Source organism: Hermetia illucens, chromosome 2 (assembly GCF_905115235.1).
Source record: "Hermetia illucens chromosome 2, iHerIll2.2.curated.20191125, whole genome shotgun sequence".
Lineage (NCBI taxonomy): Eukaryota > Metazoa > Arthropoda > Insecta > Diptera > Stratiomyidae > Hermetia > Hermetia illucens.
Genome location: NC_051850.1, coordinates 178392954 through 178405118, shown reverse-complemented (window position 1 = coordinate 178405118; position 12165 = coordinate 178392954). Strand labels below are relative to the sequence as shown.

The window sequence follows — 12165 nt, the reverse complement described above, 5'->3', positions numbered from 1 at the left end:
TTTATCGTCGAGAACCGTGTGGTAGAGGCGGTTCTTTTCACGTACCTTCATTTGAACATCGTCTTTCTAAAGCCAAGCATCTCGGTTGATGTACCGCTTACCTGACTTGGTGACCCCGAGGCTGCAGAGGCCGTTTGCACCCCGAAAATACTGCTTTGGCTATACACTACAATAATAAGGCCCATGATTACCTATGAGGCGATAATCCGGGCAGAAAGAACTGAACTCAGCACAATAGCTACAGAGTTACACGAACTTCATGTACTCTATGTACAATGGCATCCTTGAAGGTTTTTCTGGGATTAGCTCCTCTCTATATGCACATACAGATGTAGGTAAGGAGGGCGATCTTCAGGATGGTCCGAAGCATCAGTGAGACTAGGAGCTGCCTAAATCGAAAGAGGATTGATATTTTTTTTAGGTGGTACCCCAAATTATGGGTACCAAGGGATAACAGGACTACGAAATTTCATTTCGGTAAGAAGTTCGAAACCTGTTGAAATAACTGGGCAAACCGGGAAAACCTGGCTGTGACATACGGCTTAAACCAGTAACTGATACTTGGTATACTGACGGATCCCTCACAGCAGAGGCAGTGGGCATCAGGGTCATTGGTCCACGGAAAATGTGCTTGAAACCAATGGGTAAGCACACTACACAGTTTGTTTTAAGGTAGACTTTTTCAATAGGAATATCTATGGTGGCGCCATCTTGATGTGGCGTTCGAAAAGTATATCTTTTTCCAACTTTCAATATGACATTTGGTTCACTGGAAGCAAAATTCTTGCACCTAAAGTGACGCCAATTCTATTGACCAAAGCTTGGCCATTTGGTTCGGTCCGGCATAAAGTTGATGCGGACTTAGGACCCCACAATTCTCAAAAAAATATTTTCAGCTCTGGCCAAGCTTTGATCAATGGAATTGGCGGATTTGCGAACAATATAGTCATGTTGTGTTCCACGAATTATATAGAGGAGAACTCAACATATGTGAGCCGCTTCGGTCACGCTGTCGGCAGAGGTGAGGATGCGTCTGCCCTGGTAAGAAACCGTAAAGCTGTCATCGCCTGACATTTTTAATGCTCATTTGTTTTTACGATTCAAAGGGTAAATGGTTACTGAGCCATATTATCTTGGTGTCTTGAGGCGGTTATTCCATCGTACTCGGTCAGAATATCATGAAGAAGGGAGTTGGCGTTTGTTGCACGATAATACGCCGTCACATCGATCGACGCTCATCACCGATTTTTTTTAGCAAAAGTTGCATTTTATCGGTCAATCATTCCCCGTATTCGTTTGATCTGGCACCCTGTGACTTTTATCTATTCGGAAAACTTCATTTGTCGATGAAAGGGATGCGCTATGCTGACATTCCGGCCAATTAAAAGGCGTGTACCGACATCCTCCGAGCCATGCAGGTTAACGACCTAAAATCATCATTTGAAAAGTTGTCACGCAAATCAGTGTATCAAACCGGAAGGAGACTGTTTTGGGGCGGAAATATACACCATAGACAGATAGACTTCGGAAGAAACCATAGGGGGCAGAACATTGCTATTCTGACCGATAGTCGAGAGACTTTAAGGCAATTAGGTCCAACCAGGTGAACTCAAAACTGGTATGGGAATACCTTGAGAGACTGAATACGCACGTATAATAAGTTTTGGATACTCTGGGTTTCAGGTCATGTTGGGTTGGAAGCAATGAAGCAACGGACGAACTGTCCAGAAAGGGAATAGGAATGCCTCTACAACGGGCCAGAATTTTTCTGTGGAATTGAGAGCGGCTTCTTGGCTATAACGCTAAAAAATGAATAGAAACAGCTGGAGGAATTATACTGGGCGAACTTACCAGGAATGGAGTATTCCAGGATGCTTATAGGGGGACACAAACCCAAGCGCATAAAGGACTTTTTAAACTTCGTCAAGAAGAACCTGCGGATTACTGTTGGAATTCTCACTGGTCACGGCCGACTAAACTATCACCTGGGGAAGCTAGGGATGTCTACGGACACTGTCTGTAGGTTCTGTGCGGAGTATGCTGAAACTTCGGAAGACATTCAGGGACAGTGTCCGACAGTTGTGCCAAGTAAGTCGAGGCACCTGGGAAGTAGGGACTAAATTAAAATTCCTGACGGCTATAGGCTTGCTTGATATACTATAGTAGTAATAGGAACACTATAAACAGTAAGAGGGGCACAATATTTCTTTAAGGACGCAGTGCAACTTCCCTTAACAGAATAAGAACAAGCGAAAGCTGGATTAAATTTGTTGAATCTAAGTCCTGTTTATTACTTATCCAAAAATCAAAAATTTGTTTCATCTTTAATACATTTTGTCAAATTTAAAATCCAAGTCACTTCCTTACTCCTGCCATTTTACAGCTTCCTAAATTGCCTCTTGAAAGCAAGTTGTAGCGTAACACCAAAACTATTCCCCCCATTTAAGAATCCATCAGGCCAATAAATAGATCGGCACTTCTTTGCCTGGGGTCCAGCTACCCAAAAGAGGGACGTGTTACACTTCTGCCCTGCATACATATATCCCATCAATACCCTTGAGAACCATTTCACACAAGTGCTCGTTCGCTGATTTCTCTCCACTTTCCCTCCACTTATCCTCAAGTACTGAAGCCTGGAGTATTGATTGATGAGAATCATCATCGCTATCATCATCACCCTCTCAACAACGTATCCTTATTTTCCTCGGATTTCATTTTGACGTTGTTGTTTTTATTGCTGATTCCGGTATTTCTACACATATTAGGAATTCAGGGAAGGATATGTGTGCGTTCATTTGGGATGCAGCAGGAGTGTTAAGGAGGTGGGTGCAAACAGTTGAACATGCTCCGTTTTGTGTACCTGATTTTAATTAAAAGATACTTTCACAAAGCAGATAAAATCATCTGCAAGCATTGTAGGAAAACTATTTCTAACTGCAGTCATGAGTACAAATTGGGATGTCTGTGCTTAAGCTAATATCCTGTCTGCATGTTCCGAAATTCTATAGAACTTTGTTGTGTTTCCCTTTGGTTGAACTTGTTGTAATTTGTTGGAGGATTTATTGATTTCAGCCCAAAATACCACTATTGGTATTGGTAGATGCATGTGGTCCTGTTTTTCTAACTTTTTGTCTACGACAGTGGTTATCATGAAATTGGGATGACACATGTCTAAGTGAATTGGGAAAAAATTTGGAGCAATTTCCTTTTATCCTTTAGATTAATTTTTAAATTTAATGATAAGAATGAAAAATAAACAGGAAGGACATAGAGTTAACTTCATTTTGAAGGAATGGAAGAACACGAACACCGACCAAACTCTGTCCCTATCGAAAGCCAAAAAAGAGCCCTTTCCTGTCTTCCTAAAACTGCCAAATCCTAATACCTCTACAACGAACTGTAATGCCTCTGCAGACGATCAAATTCGGAGATTTGCTCATTCTAAATGAGAATATTATTCGAAAAGTCCTTAGGGAGTCTTCCCCCATAAGTCCTACGTACATCATTTTGATAGTAAAGGGATAAATTTGCTCTGGTTTGGGAGTGTATTTGTTTTTCGGGGAAAAGAGGGTGCTTTTGTTTTAGTGTTTGCCGTTCTTTGTTTTATTTAGGGAGGATATGTTGAATTTAAAGCCGATGACATACGTTCATCAGTTTGATGAATTTGATGACGAATGAAGGACTTTAATTGGCGATTTTAAAGGAGTTAATTTATTGCACTATCTATTTATGGATTAATATATTAATCCTTGTTTATTTGAAAGAGTATCTGTGTATTTTTTACATTTCTAAGAGGGGATTAGAGAGACGCAGATGATTTTGGGTGAAGCTCCTTGAAAACGCATAAGTTTCATGATATCAAAAGAGTTCTAATCATCCTTTCAATAGCGTAACCTGCCGTCAGGTATGAGCGTTTCCAACCTCCAGATATTTTGCGATTCTGTAAGTTGGCTCCCCTCTAAACCTAATTGAATGTTATTTTCAAACTGTAGAAAACTACTGGTTACTGTCATCTCCAGTATGCGGTCAAACCTAGTGATTGCTTTGTTGCTACCAGAGGAAATCACTCATAACATCCTGGAGTACTTAAGCCTTCCATCACTTCCACAACAATATATAATAGTTGTACCGACTCTATTCAATACCTTCCTTCGTTAAAGCTCCTCGGGTGCAATGAGCGTACTAACCTGCTACTTTTCTAGTGTTCCTACTACCTGTACATATTCTAAAACTCTTTACTCCCCAGTCCTACGAAAATATTCAATTATATTTTTCAATCAATATCAACAATTGATGTCGTGCTATTGCTAACATTTGATTAACTGGATGTACATACGTGCAGCATTGAAGGCAAAATTATTTGCGCAGATGGCAAGTGGACTGTGCGGAAAACACGATACTGAAGAAAATCCTCCGCGAAATGCCTTCTGAGGACATGCTTAAGAAAGGGATAGTGACATCAATGATGAGGCTCAATCAATACAGTTTTAGATGACATAGACCAAATAGAAGTTCGAAGTTTCGAAAGTTAACGAGTTGCTGTCAACATCAAAAATGAGAGATGAGAACCATGTAACGTAATACGGTAAAATGGTATGTATAGGTTGCCCAGGGGTGTCGAGATAAGAAGCAACTCCATTGTTCGTGCTTTCATTTCATCTGAGGCAAGCGAACTATGGGATTCATTCAGGTTTACGAGGTGTTTGATTTTACATGGACGGACGAGCTTTTCCTTTTGTCTTTTAGCTAGTTTTATTAACTTTTCATCAACATCAGACCAATAGAGAGAAAATTCGGGCCCGCGAAAAATCATACCAGGCCCTATTATCCTTTTCTAATTTGAGCACCCGAAAAAACCCTCAGTCTACGGCAAATCCCAAATGCTGGACCTGGTCTTCATATTAACAACCTATATGAACATAAAGAAACAAGAAGGGCATAAAGAAGCCGCTGGTCATCCCGGTTTTGCATCGAGGTCCACCATCCTGGCCTACGCCATCGCTCCGTCTAAGGTAGAGTCTGTCACGTCTTCATTTTCTATCATAGAAATTGCCCTTATAGAATTTCTGAGGTGGATCACTTTCGCCTTTACCAAGGATACGGATTAGGTCACTTACCCACCGCAATCCATCAAGCCTGGTTTTACCCACAACCGGATGGTCATTTTATCACTCATAAATTCCGTCCTTGTATACTTTACGAAATCGTCCAAACTCCTATAGGGTGCCCAAAATTCCCGAAGGATTTTGCTTTCGAACGTGGCTAAGAGTTCACAATTGTTCTTGCTAAGAAACCAAACCTCTGAGGTATACCTGACTGGCTGGCAAGATCATTGCTTGGTACAGTAAGAGCTGTGAGAGGTTTTGAGTCGAACAGTTTTTGTAAAAGGAAGCGGTGCGTAACCTTTTTAATTGACAGCTCTTTGAAAACTGTTTTGCGATATTAACAAGAGTTTTGTCATATTATCAGTGGCAGCACCCATTGTTTTTGATTAAATCAATCAAATATAAGCGTTTCCAATCTTCGCTACAGATTTTGACTCTGAAATCTACTAATTGCTTTCCCTGATACAAGAAAAGATTCTGTTGCTTCCACGAAAATCTTGACTTGGTTTTTTTTCATCGATAGCTGCTTCCACTATTAAGTCCCATGTTCAATCAGCGTTGTGACGGTTTTTTCCCATTTCGACTGACGTGTCCCGGTCTCGTTCGAAATATACAACGAATTGCCCTTTTGAAATACTCCCCCATAGCACAACCCGTTTTTGATTAGCTTTGAATCAAATTTCTTGCCATTCTATTCTATGTATATTTGCATCCTCTTGTTTACTGTACGTACTCCAAAACTCCTTGCTCTTTCAATTAACCAAAATATTAAATTCCTGTTTTTTTTATTGGTATTGCTCTAGTGCTATTGCTAGGACCAGGAAAGCTGGATGTACGTCTAGTGGCGGCACTGTCGGTAAATTTTACTTAGGCGGATGACGGGTTGCCAAACGAAACGAAAAATCATTTTCGCCGCAGAAGGGGAATCAAGAGGCATTGGAATAGTAGATTTTTTCCCTAATATCGAAAATGAGCCAAAAATTTAAGGAAAGGGTATTCAGATTCGTATGCCATTTAATGTTTAAACGTGAAGTATGTTATGCTATTAGAACCATCTGAAATTCTTTTTCGTTTGAGGATTCTTCCACCCTGCTACTCTTCTAGCCAACGGCAAGGCTCACATTTCTTTGACAAGGCGCGCTTCCAGGAGAGTTTGGTTTTGTTTTGAGGCTCTTAGGTAGCCAGGGAAGGCAGAAGTATCGGATGAGGATCTAACTCATCATGTGTCCTCTTCCCTTTACCGCTGCATTAAGGTTCGAGAAATTTTGTTAATTTCTTGCAGTCTCCCTAATATTCATAGGTTCCAGATCCGTAACATTACTAGCTTCAACTCCCGAATTCGCATTTTTAGAGCCCATGGGCTCCCCTATATAATGTGTATGGCTTTTGTAAATGCAGTCGAGACAGTTCAGTTGAACTCCATTTAGACGTTGGTGGATTTACACCAGAGAAGCCAGGAGGGATACTGAAAGTAAGAAGAAGACAGTAATCAAGATGATTTGCGAGTTCGTCCAGGACAGAAGCAACTCATTAGAAGCTGAAGGTTGTCGCTATGTTCTTTTCGCCATTGCAATGTTCTTCTCGCCAGCTGCAAGTGGACAGACGAGGCTTTGTTCTTGACAGTCCCTTGGTCAGCGTTTTAGTATCCCGCAGGCGACTGTGAAGAGAGGAACGCACTCCCATTACTTGGCAACCGCTAATTTAAGATGACTTTCTTATAACCTGAGCTATGGCGAGTGGTTTCAGGCCAGACGCCAGACTCGGTATATCCTACAATTCACATTGTCGAAGCTATAGAGAGGAGGTAGAAACTCTTAGGCAATTTTTGGCGATTGAATAATTCTAGCCAGGGACAGATTGTGAACAATTGGTGAACAGTTTTTCGATGACCCTAAAGGGATCTCAAGCTGCTGAGTGGGGGAGGTGCTATCCTTTATAAACGCTACGTGCTAGCTGTGCAGGTCAGAGCTGGCCTGATTCTGTTTCCCTTGCCCTTCCCACAACAGACACGGTCACATTGGTAGTTAGCATTCTTAGGGTGAGCATTGATACCTACTTACATATCGTTAGCATACATGATACGGCTGTCAACGTCATTTTAGAAACGGCGGCCTAATTACTCTGCTTACTGCCAAACTTTGTTCAACCCCATTACAAGTCGTCCAGTTTGGCTCTGGCTACTCTAAAGACGCTGCCTCATCTCTACCTAGAGAGCAGTGTAACCGATAGTGGTTGCAGATAGGGTCCTATTTATAGTGGTTCGTATATGCAAAATAACAAGAGAGTACACTATCAGCTTCTGGCTCTAGCTGGCTTGAGTTTAGCTAAATACTCGGTTCCATATAAATGCGAAGTGGTCCTAAGTCCCCATAGTGCCATTGCTTATTATGAATTTATACTCATGCTGTATGTATGAATTAATATAAATTGGGCAATTGTCATCTTCAATCGCTGCCAGTGATACTGTTCCCAAGGCAAAATAATTAGGAAATTGTAGGGAACCTTTGGAACTGATCGATCGACTGCAGACCAATTGGGAGTTGCGCATTGATGTCTACCAAACTTTTGTCATTTTTACTTAGGAATACAACGGAATTGATCCAAAGTTACTCAAAAAATTGTCCACCTAAAAGTCTTTCTTCAGGCTCTGTTAGCAAATTAATCTCGATCTCTCTGTCTGTTCAACAAGTGCAGTGGTGTACCACTCAAATTTCCAGTGGGCCGAGCCACTCTATCACTCAAAACTCGCCAGTTCTCTGGTTAGATTTCTAATCGGATCTTCTTTTTACGCTCCACTTAAGAAATTTCCTTTCATCTTCTCTGAAATGAAGACCAAATAGCTGCGTCCATTGCGGATTTTGGTGGTGAACCGGATAGGACATTAGGAATGAGGAAGCAAAGGAGGAATAATTGCACTAAATAACATTAAAATGCAGTCAATCTGCTACCAATACGGCCAATGACTTTTGCTTTAGCGAAATCCTGGTCCACATTGACATTGAACCGCCTTGCCTCACTACTTAAAAAGCCGCTTTACACGGTATTTCCGACCTGAAATTCACGAGCTAAAGATTGCAAGTTGTAGCCTTTTTTGGTACCTCTCGTGGTTTCAGGATACGTCTCTGGTTTTCTGCTCTGAGAATAGCAAGTTTACCATGAGGACAAAGCTTCAAGCCCGCATCGTGTAAGGCTTTCAACTGTCGTAAGAAACTAAAAAACCCAAAAAGGACTAACGGTTTCGTCCTGTGTAGAGGCAACTCTTCAGACGTTGTCTCACCTCTGAGCTGGGAGCGCTGATGGTTAGTCCTCTTTCGGTTTTTTAATTTTTGAATGCTTGGGTGCTATGCCCCAAACTAAGGATCCGTGGATCAAAAATGTGGGAGTAAGTTGCTCCCCATTTGGTCTGGTCCACCATCATCTGGATGTGGACTTAGGATCCTGCGTATCCTAAACAACTGTCGTAAGAAGATATAGGTACTCCCATGGGAGAGCGTTTTAACGCTTGTGGGTCCGTCTGAATGGAGCACACTCCGGATCACGCGGTGGAAACTTTGGTGAAGTAATTGTTCTCGAGTACCTCAGGGAGTTTTCATTCCAGGAGCGGATTAGCCGGTTTACTGCGAACGTGCTGACTGATTAGTTAGAGAAAAGAATCTTTTTTTGTGTTTGCAATCTCTGAAGGGATAACGTCTGACAATGGTGAACAGTTTAGGTTTGAAAATCTCAACGATTCTTTGAACCAATATTCAAAACATTTATACTGAATTATACTTCCTGGAGGCAAATGCCTCGGGGAGGATGAATTGTTCACTGTTGAACGATGTACGAGGATAAAGAGATTGGGATACAAGGTTGTCATGTATTATTGACGCTTTTCGTTCAGTAAAGCACTTTTTGATAGGGAGTTTGATCTATCATACTATCTTTGGACTGACCAACACGGATTCTCGTCGTCGAGACTTTACAGCCCACTTCAGGCCATGACCTTCAGGATGGCATTCCTCCAACCATCCCGGTCTATCGATCGCGTCCTTCGGTTTCGAAATACAAACAGTGGTTATCCAAAAATGTCCGTTCATTACAAAACAAGGATAGATAATTTCCATATCCAGCCAGGGGGAGACAGAAACGAAAGGGAAAGAAGCCATTGAAGAAGCTTTGTACGCACTGTAATCCCCTCTTTTAGAGGTTCAAAGTCTAGATCAATGCTAAATCCTTTTGCGGTTGATAACATATTTTTTTATTTGGTTTATCTGGAGGATAGTAACCTGGAATATGGAGCTTGGCTAAGTAGCTTTGCATCCCAAAAAGGACCCAGTGGCCTAGAATTATGAACAAAACAAAACTAAAATAGGTGCGGCAAACAAAGTAATAATTTATGCTACAGATTTCCTACAAAACTACGTGCAAACACTTTTATGATAAAAATCAATCAATCCTGAATGCGGAAATCATTCTCCATCAATTTACTTATCTCTCCCAACGTCAGATTTAAACACAAGATGAAGGTCAGGTAACCTTGTTTATAGGAAACCCTCAAAATTTATGGTTATTGAAGTGTCCACACAATACATTAGCGTGCTATGTAGACATCCCAATAATCATAAATTGCACGATTTTCTCGATAAAGTTCTCTAGGCTGGAAAATATCTGCCCCTAGAACCCATAGTAAGATACAAAGATACAAAAACTATTTCCGATTTACGACCATGTCCAGTAACCATAGAAACCTTATCTTAAATTAATCCTTGTTAGCACGTTTATTGGTGCTAATACACTTTAAAATATTAGACGGTATCCCCCAACTGTGACATTTCTGAGGATGTTGAGGATTTTCAAAAAGAACGAAGATCAAAAAAACTACGACAACTGAAGAATAAATTTATCTGAATGTCATCATTATTCACGTTGTCTGTTCTTTTATGGGTTTTTACTGTGAATAGATTTCAATTCCACTGATTTCCGTTGAGTTCCTTCTTGGGCCCTGGTTTAATTGATTTGTCTAGCGTGACACGTGCCTAACGCCACTGTCTCGACGTATGGACTAATTCTATTTTCGGGAAGCCAGTGAATTCTGGTAGGGGAGAAGTGGTGCATTTTGGCAGGTCTTGAACTAGTCCTAGAAATTTGACATTCTTCAGAGCTGTCTCCTTTGCAGGAATGACTTGGTATTATGACTCCCGAGCAACTTTTTGGGTAGATATTTCCTGTACTTTTTATACTTCGGAGCTATAATCCATTTAGATTAGGAAATGTCAGCAAACCAATCTCTCACGTATAATCCGGCTACATATCCACCCCCACACTTGTGCGTCTGCACGCATTCTATTCATTGTAATCTGCTTCAAACCGAAAATGATGCACATTTGTCTCGCAAACATCAAATTTAGATAGTATCCAAGCGTCTAGGACTCAGCGAAACGAATCGAAGCAATTGGAGAATGTCATAAGGGATTTCCGGGATTTATGATGTCACTCCAGGTCAGATGCTCAACAGACAAATGCCCGAAGTCCGGACTTTAAAGGCAATCTCATATCCATGGCGTCTTGAGAATTATTCCAACTTCCTTTTCGGATAGATCAAAAGAATCGATCCGCAGTCTCGGCTCCCACGTGAAATCATTGGCATCATATTGTGGAATCAAGTAAAAGTGGACTCAATCCCTCATGCAAGCAAAAGTTCAAATCGTGTGTGCCATCTATTCACCATATCGGTATGTACTCGTAAAGGGAAATTATATGGCCAAGTATCTGAGGTGTGACCATGGTTGATTTGATGAACTCTCAGACGACAATGCCAGACTGTCACATATGAGAAAGTATCTATTTCGAGAAAGATCATAATAGCACTCACTGCCCGTTGGAATTATTGCATATAACCACCCACTCTGTGATTAAAGCCCAAGAAGTGGCTGTAAAAATGGAATATGCCAGTCATGGAGCTTAAGTTAGCATTGGAAAATGGAAATTGAATCTTAGACCGCACATAGCTCACCTTTGGCTGTCGCAGGGTCACCTGCAGATTAAAGCAAGGAAAGGAGAGGTGATAGCCAAAGGCTGATATCTGTATGGCATTAAATGCTTTGGAGCTAGAATTCGATTACGTTGAAAGATGGTAGTCCAACCAGCAGGGACTATCTGTGCTATTCAAACTGGAGAATTTGCCCCTTGAGCTGTTCATAACTATCTTACCCATACTTGGGATTAATGATGACCGTCTCCAGAAAGCCATCTGTCGAATTTGATCTAGATGGGCATAATTATGCATTCACTATCCTTTTGTATGCAAAAGAAGTATCGCTTTCTAGAACTCCCTCCGAATTTCGAGATACTGTTCCATCTAGATCGCTATATATTTAAAAAAATCCTCATTCCGTATTGCTTGTGTGTTCAAAGTTGTAATTCAGATTTCTCAAGTGCATACCTTAATTGTTTTGATATTGGGCACAAACTTTCCCTCAACTAAAACGAGACCTTAGAACGCCAGAAGTAGTCTACTTGAATTTACCTAACACAATGAATCCGAAACTGCAGTCAACGCAGAATTGACCCCGGTTTGGCTTTCCATCGTATCTTTTTTTCTCGTATTCAAAACATCAGATACTCTGTACATATATGTCGGAGGGCCAATAAATATGCTCTGCACATCTGTGGATTTTGTTACTTTTTATAGTCTTTTTAAGTCACACATGCCCTCCATTTAAAATGGATCGTATGTATCTTTAGTACGTTTATCTATTGAAGAAGAATAGAAACACGATTGTCTTTTCTGAGCGAAAACACTTAAGATGACACTAAAAATGTCATAAATTTTAACACCTTTGCTCTACTTATAGGTAGACATGAATAATGTTGTGGAGTGTTCAAGTGAAAATTGGGGTAGAAGTAGTTAGCGGAGATTTGTAGAATGGGATTTGGCTCCTAGTTGTATGGCGTTCTATTTCCTTCAAGTAAGCCGCTTGATATAATAAGAAAATTAGTTTAATTGATTGATGGATTGTTATTTAGCATACCAACCCTGAATATTCAGCACTAAAGTGTACCATTTGAGAAGATTGCA

At 40.8% G+C, this 12165-nt stretch overlaps 1 protein-coding gene across 8 annotated transcripts in view; it reads right to left on the bottom strand.

Annotated features, from left to right (window-relative positions):
* LOC119647592 (rho GTPase-activating protein gacF) overlaps window positions 1-12165 on the bottom strand; it is a 590569-nt gene that overhangs the window by 143192 nt on the left and 435212 nt on the right. The gene's annotated exons all lie outside the window — the stretch shown is intronic.